Source organism: Dama dama, chromosome 27 (assembly GCF_033118175.1).
Source record: "Dama dama isolate Ldn47 chromosome 27, ASM3311817v1, whole genome shotgun sequence".
Lineage (NCBI taxonomy): Eukaryota > Metazoa > Chordata > Mammalia > Artiodactyla > Cervidae > Dama > Dama dama.
In genome coordinates this window covers 50,118,161-50,126,732 of record NC_083707.1, presented here as the reverse complement: position 1 = coordinate 50,126,732, position 8,572 = coordinate 50,118,161, and positions in this window count along the sequence as shown.

The window sequence follows — 8,572 nt, the reverse complement described above, 5'->3', positions numbered from 1 at the left end:
TACAAGAGAAGGGGAAAATGTGGGGAAAAAATACAAAAATGAGCGATTGGATCATACTGCTTACTTCTGATTTCTCTCTGGGATTTGGCAGGACTCCAGCTGCAATGACAGAAATTCAATCCAAACTGACTTAGGCAAGAAAAAGATTTTATTTGGCTTATAAAATTGTGAAGTAAGTGTGTGTGTGTGTGTGTGTGTGTGTGTGTGTGTTTAGTTACAGCTGAACCCAGGTACTCATACCTTTAGGAAACCACTCCATCTCTCGGTTATGTGTTCCTCCGTGTCGGTTCCATTCTCAGGCGGCCTGTTCCCTATGATGACCACTGGTATCTCCAGATTTATACCCTGTGGGTTAGCAGTTCTCACCTTCCTAAGAGATCTAGCAAAAACCTCAGGACTGAATCTCATCAGCCTGACTTGGGTCATCTACTCACTCCTGAGTCAATCAGTCTATTTGAAATGGTCTGATTCACTAGACAGCCTGGAGTTAGAAGCCAGGACAGCTTTACCGTACAAAGTCTCAGAGTAGGACAGAGGTAATTTCTCAAAGGAAAATCTAGCAACATTTATGAAACAATGGGGACAGGGAGATATAAAACAAAACAAAAACCTGTCTTCTTCAGAGTTATGACCACATATATCCAAGAGGAAAAAAATATGGAAAGAGCAAGATGTAAGAAATTGCTAGACTGTTCCTTGCAAGAAATATGAGCAAAAGTAATGTGAACTCTAGTCTTCAGGGAAAAATAATGACAACAATAACATCAGTTAACATTTATGGGGTACTTATTCTAATTCAGGCACTTTACATATATTATCCTATTTAACCTTTGTAATAAATGTATGAATAGTTAGATTATGATCTGCACTTTACAGATGAGGAAACAGAGACTTATAATTAAATAACTTGCCCAAGTCAATAGATGGCAAAATGGGACCCTGACCTCCGAACTGGTCCTCTTTCCCATGATGCTCTGCTGCTTCCCAGGAGCCAGGGGTCATTTGCTCCTATGTTTTGTGTTTCTGAACCTATAGACTTCCATCATCATTTAATTCCCTCATGACATATCACCCCATGAACAATTTTAGACTATTTATGAATTCCAAGCTTTTCATACCCAATTGACTCTGACAGAAAAGACTTTACTTGTAACTTTTGTACTTCTCCTTGTCTTTCTCTTGCAGTTAAGTGTCAAGCTTAACCTCCAGATGTCTCTAAATCAGAATTGACGAAAGTCTTCACTGTAGAACAGAGATCACAGATTTCTTTAAACAATAGAACTCTGCATTTCTAGGCAGCTTGGGAAATATTTATTCCAATGACTAGTGACAAATTGGTCCAGTAAGTTTGGGGACAAGTTCATAGCTTTCTGCTGATGGGCCTTCCTTTCAGAAGAGGGAAGGCCCACTGTAATATGTGGGATGTGTTCTGAGACGCCTCACTAATCACGCAGGACAGTCTCACCTTTTAAGAAGTTATTACACCCAAGGGAGATTATGTTTTTACATTTCCTACTAAACTACATTCCTTTGACTTCCCTTTGGTATTTATTTCTCTATCTATGGCTGTCCGCCATGGCTTGCAGGATCTTAGTTCCCCAACTAAGGACTGAACCCTGGCCCACAGAAGTGAAAGCATCAAGTCTTAACACTTGGCCACCAGGCAGGGAATTCCCTTTTGGTTTGTTTTTAAAAGCCATTTTCAACTGACAAGATTAAAATCCAAAGCATGTACTTGTCATACAGATCTCACAGGGATTATTCCTCAATTCTCATCATTTGTCATAGCAGCTGAGGTCATCCCCAAAATCAAACTTCTCACTTTTACAATGTTTCAAACCCCAAAATGAGTTATACCTGGGGGGAGGGGGGGCATATTTTTTAAACCAGAGAAGAGAGGAGAAAGAAAAAAGCGTACACTTTCACCCTAGTGTTCTTTCTTTATTGAGTCTTTATCCTATGTATAATTTTTTAATTTTACAGTCAAGACCCAGTTTCTGTGGCTCCAGGCTGCTCTTAACAAAGGCCCAGGGGTATGTGATAGTGATAGCGAAAAACAGGGAAGCCTATCGCGTTGCAGTCTATGGAGTCCCAAAGACTGGGACATGACTTAGCGACTGAACAACAACAGAAAGTATGCAGTATCTTTAGAGGCAGGAAAGGAAAGTCCCCGGCATGAAAACCTCTCATTTTCATGAAAGAGAGAGAGAGGAAAGGAAGGAATTGTATACATATTAATTAATTAAAAATAAGACCTCATGGAAAAGAGAATGAGCATAAACAAAAGAAAAAGATGTAAGGAGAGCATTAGACTTATAAATTGAGGGTCCAAACAACAGCATTAGAGAATTAGTATATTGAAGTATAATACAAATAGCAAGAAATAGAAAAGACATCATTGAAAGTCAAGTTAAAAGAAAAGCTTAAGATGATTACAGTACATGCAGTTGAAAAAGAAAACAATGAAAATAAATACAAAGTCCACAAAATAGAGGATAGAAATGATTTAACATGAGGATAATTGGTGTCCCAAATGTAAAGTGCACAAAAAATGGATCAGAAGACTATAAAAGATGGAATAAACGTGATTACCTATAGGGGAAAAAAGATAAGCCTCTAGATTTCATTTGAGTCAAATTTACTAAGACATACTCCACAACTAGAAATACCCAAATTATTCAACTTTAAATATAAAGAGTTCTTTAAGCATTAAGGTGAAAAGCAAATTGGCTACAAGAAAGGAAAATGTCAGGGTGCATCAAATAAGGCACATAACCTTTTACATTGTATCATTCAATATCCTGGCATGCCAGCCGCCTAAGATTTCAACGAGCAACGCGACATGCGACGCGTTCCTTTAGGCTAAGAAATAAAGACACAGAACAGATGGGGTCGAGAGGATCGCTGCAGTCAGCGATGACTCTTTATTCTTCTAAGCTTCATTTATACTAAACCAAGAAGGAGGCATCCCAAAGAAAATTCTTCCCCATGTACATCATCTTCAAGATAACAATCACCAGAGCTCTCTCATGGCGCCAAGGGATAAGAAAGGCATCCTATTTATCTTAAGGACAGTCGTGCAAAGCCTATCTGCATCATGTGTGCATTCAAGGCTTACTAATGTTCTGTTAAGATTTAACTTGGATAATAAATTCCAGAGGGGTGGCGGGACAGAGAGCTATGTCTGCGAACAGACCCTTGAGGATCAAGGCAGCTCCCAGAGCCAGCCTTTTGGTTCAGGCTGCTCCCCGCAGCGGCAAGAATCAGAAGGAAGAGTAGAATTGGATAATTGGAGGAGATTTAGTAAAAAGAGCTGTCCACAATGTGCAGCCAGAGATTATAGAAGGTAACAAATGATGGTGAGTTTTCCTGGGGTTCACAACCTCAATGACCAGTTAGTACCTCTAAGCACAAAGACTAACGCCCTCTGGTTAGGTTCGGAGCATCCCTGTGCAGCAGCAAAGAAGCTGAGAGAATAAGCACCTGCTTCCCCTCTCCTCCTACCTGTGGATCTTCCCACTGCCGTTGACTACATCCATCCTGAAGTCAGAAGGCAAAGGAAACTCTTGAAGCAGTTCATATAGGTCAGGTCACCTGGCTCCAGGGCTGGATGGAAAACGTGGATACTGAGGGGCAAGCAGAAGGCAGCCAGGACACTGGCACTCACATACTGACATGCTTTGTGAATTTCATAAAATATTTCTTAGAATAGGCATCGATATTTACATATAAATATTTGAAATCAACTACTATAATAAGTTATATAACTGATTATTTTATTTGACAGATGCTTTTCCCAAAGCTTTTAAAACAGTTAATAGATATTATCATATTGATACTTACAAAGTGAGCAGTTGTCCAATTCTTGAACTGGAGAAGAGTAAGGCTTGCCAAATTTTCCAGGATCAATTAATTGTGGAAATTAATAGCTGCCAGTCAGATCTCTCATAATAGATCACATGAAAGCCAAAAAAGACTGTTTGGGTATCATTTATATCAAGGTGTTCATTTTGCTGAATATGTTCTCATTTCCTGGCACTCAAGTGTTTTTCTTGCTTACCTTCTGAAAGTTCTTTTCCTTAAGAAAAACTTAGCAATGAAAAGGAAAACATAATTAGAATTTCATTTTATTAACTGTCATTATGATGTCCAAGTCTATATAATGAAGTAATTTCCATGTTTTGGATAACTTCTGTGTGGATGCAACCAAACATACTGAAGTACATTCAGTATAGCAGGTATGTTTACAAATCTTGTGGAAGCTTTGTGCATTCATGCTAAGTCACTTTAGTCGTATTCGACTCTTCAGGACCCCATGGAGCCTGCCAGGCTCCTCTGTCCGTGGGATTTCTCAGGCAAGAATACTGGAGTGGGTTGCCATGATCCAAGATCCTGGGGATCTTCCCGACCCAGGGATCGAACCCACATCTCTTGTGTCTCCTGCATTGGCAGGTGGGTTCTTTACCACGAGTACCGCCTGGAAGCCCATGTAAGCCTTATTTAAAGCTAAATTAATAATAGTTCATGGCTTCCCTGGAGGCTCAGTGGTAAAGAATCTGCCTGAAATGTGGGAGACCCAGGTTTGATCCCTGGATGGGGAAGATCCCCTGGAGGAGGAAGTGGCAACCCACTCCAGTATTCTTGCCTGGAGAATTCCATGCACAGAGGAGTCTGGCAGGCTACAGTCCATGGGGTCGCAAAGAGTTGGACATGACTGAGCAACTGATACTTTCATGCATTTCAAAGGTGCTTTTAATAAATTGCAAGATTTTCCATCATTGCCTCAAAGATTTATCAGAAATCAGAACACATTTAGGATTTACTATATCCCCCCAAACTTTCAGATAAACTTTCTGGATAGAAAATGGTCATATTGTATCAGAAATATCTCACAAGGCATCGTGATACTGCTGTAGGAGAGGCAACAAACCCAAGCCCAGCACCTTTACCCTCCCAGTTACTACTGATGTTTGAGACCCTGAGGCCTTCAGGAACCTGAGCCGCAGTTGAAGGCTCCCTGCCGCGTTCACAGTGAGCAGCACAACCCCACCAGCCCGCGTGTGCCTGCACCACGCCAGTGCCTGGTGCAAAGCTCAGCCCTCCGCCATCCGCGGCTTAGCCGTCGTGCACATTCTACAATCGAGTGGCTCTGCTCCCCTTCCCCACATACCAGTGAGGCTGCTCCAGGACCTCATTAGCCCAAACTGCCCCCTTGGCCTTTCCCCTCGTATTCAGCATGGGTCCCTCTACCATATCCTTTGCCTCAATGCCCGGGCCCAGCTGTTCACCTCCCCTCCCCACTCCTGAAGTCAGAAGGCAAAGGAAACTCTTGAAGCAGTTCATATAGGTCAGGCCATCTGGCTCCAGGGCTGGATGGAAAACCATGGAGAGTGGGTATTGAGGGGCAGGCAGAAGGCAGCCAGGACATATGGTTATATTAGGGCACTCGCTTATGCATTTCTGCACTATCCACCCCATTGTTTATCTGGCCCAGATCTCCTCACCATGATTATGCTCCATGAGTCTTGCTCCGCTGTTGTCCTGCCCCTTCTATTCTGCCCTGAATCCTGGCCATCCACGGCAGCTTTGGGTTTGGTAAGAGCATTCTCCTTCCTATCATTTGACTCACACTTGTCATTGGTTACAAAAGTAGATTCAGAATCATGATTCAACCGACGGGAGGGCATCCACGTCAGGGAGGCAGGGATGAGGTCAGGAGTGAGCGTGGTGATTGAGGTGGGTCTCCAGGCTGCACTGTTGACATGCTGAAGTTGATGTCCGAGTCCACCCTTGACCTGGGCCCTGCCTGCCCCTCAGCTTCACCTCCCAGCACCTCTTGCTCGTAGGGATGCACCCGGGCCCCGGGGCATGGCCCCTGCCAAGACACGCAGACCCTGCCAGGCCCTCCCTGCAGTTCATCCCCTCTGTGTCTTTGCTCACAGCAGCCTGTCTACATCCCTCTTTGTTTTCCACATCAATCATTTTTATTCATTTTTTAAAAACTCAACCAAATCAAAGTTTTACCTAAAATACGGTATATTTTTTGCCTTCTTCAAAGACAGACTTTCTCTTTATGGAAATGCTGGTTGGAAGGCTCCCATGCCACATGGCCACTAGATGGCAGGGCAGCCCCATTCACAGAAACTCAGGCCCCTGCGGCCACAGATGCGCAGTCCTCCTGCTCTGAAAGTTGATGACATTAAACTTCTATATCTCCTTTGTTAAGCTTCCCTGGTGGCTCAGACGGTAAAAGCGTCTGCTTGCAATGCAGGAGACCCAGGTTAAATCCCTGGGTTTGGAAGAGCCCCTAGAGAAGGAAATGGCAACCCTCTCCAGTACTCTTGCCTGGAAAATTCCATGGACCGGGGAGCTTCGGAGGCTACAGTCCATGGGGTCGCAAAGAGTTGGACACAGCTGAGTAAGGGCTTCCCAGGTGGCCTGACAGTAAAGAATCCGCCTGCCAATGCAGGAGGTGCAGGTTTGATCCCTGAGTTGGGAAGATCCCCTGGAGGAGGAAACGACAATCCATTTCAGTATTCTTTCCGGGGAAATCCCCTTGGATAGAGGAGCCTGGTGGGCTACAGTCCATGGGGTCACAAAGAGTCATACACGACTGAGCATGCACGCATCATCTTCTTTGCTAATACTTGTTTTTTCTGTTATAAAAGAAGCACCTGTTTTTAATTGAAAATTTGAACACAGAAAAGGACAAAGAATAAAATGAAAATGCTCATTATTCCACCTGTCAGAAATAAACACAGGGTCCAGGTGCTGCTCCCAGAATAAAAGGGGTGAATGTGGACCATTTCCAGTATTCTCTGTAAATACCCCCTGCTCAGAGTTTTCTCCTCCCTCACTCACTATGAGTTTCACCCATACCTAACCACAATCCCAACTCCAAACCAACCTTAACCCCCAAAACACAATCTCCCCTTTAAATGTATAATGGCTATTTAAAATGTTAGCACTCTTAGATGAAAAGCTACGTTCACCGTTCACAATGTCCACCGTGGAAATCAAATCTTATGACAACAGCAGCAGCAGGTAACATTCGTTGCAAAATTGATAACCTGTCGTTTTTAAATATAGGTAAAACACTGATGTCTGAAAAGATGTCACAGAGAAATTAGACTTTGGTGAAATGTCTGTTCAAATCTGTTGCCTGTAGGGCTTCCCTGGTGGGCCGGTGGTTAAGACTCCACCTTGTGGTACAGGGGACGCTAGTTCGATCCCTGGTTTGGGAAGACCTCATATGATGCGGGCCAGCTAGGCCCGAGCACCACAACTCCTGAGCCCGAGGGCCTAGAGCCCATGCTCCACACCAAGAGAAGCCTGTGCACCACAGCTAGAGAGCAGACCCTGCTTGCCGCAGCTAGAGAAAGCCCACACACAGCAATGAAAGCCCAACACAGCCAAAAGAAAAAACTCTGTTGCTTGTATTTTAAGATTGGATTGTTTAGTTTTTCTTATTATTGAGTTTTGAAAGTTCCTATACATTTTAGATAGATGTCCTCTGTTGGATATGTGTTTCTCAAATATATATTTTCCCAGCTTTTGTCTTGCCTTTTCATCATTCACAGAGCAAAAGTTTTTAATTTTTATGAATTCCAGCTTATCTATTTTTCATTTAATGGATCACACTTGATGACGTGTCTAGGAACCGTTCGCTTAACTGCAAGTCATGAAGATTTTCCTCCCATGTTTCTCCTATGTTTTCTCTAGAAGCTTTATAGCTCCATGCTTTACATTCAGATATATGGCAAATTTTCAGTATCTTTTTGTATTAAGCGTGAGGTTGGGGTTGGAGTTCTCTCTGTCTCTACAGGTGGGTGTCCGATTGTTCCAACATTATTTGTTGAAAATACTATCTTTTCTCCATCAAATTGTGATCGTAACCTTGCAAAAAGTCAATTGGTCTAATTTGAATGAATCTATTTCTGGACTTTCTATTCTGTTGCATGATGCCTATCCCTTCACTAATACCATACTGCCTTGATCACTGAAGTTTCATATTTTAAAGTGAAGTCGTGTGAACCCACCAAATTTCTTCTTCTTTTACAAATTATTTTAGGTATTCTAGTTCCTAAGTTTCTATAAAAATTTAAAATCAACTTGTGTATATATACACTGAAAATTCTGCTGATATTCTGAATAGAATTGTGTAAAGTCTGTCATTCAACTATGGAATGACTGACATCTTAAATATACTGAATCATCTAATCCATATACCTGACATGCCTCACCATTTAATTATATTTCTTTTATTTTTCCATAAGTGTTCTGTAGATTTCAGCATACAGACACAGCACAATATTTTGTTAGATTTATCGCTACATTTCATTATTTTGAAGTTATTTAAATGGTATTATTTGAATTTTTCTGGTTTCAAATTACTGTGATGTTCATATGGACATATGATTCATTTTGTCTATTGACCCTGTATCTTGCAGCATAACTAAGTATTTACAAGTCCTGGGAGCTTTTTTCTTTTAAGTTTTTCTTTTTTAATTTCTATGTAGAAAATCAAGTTGTTTGAGAAAAGGGGAAGTTTCATTTCTTCTGTTCCAATCTG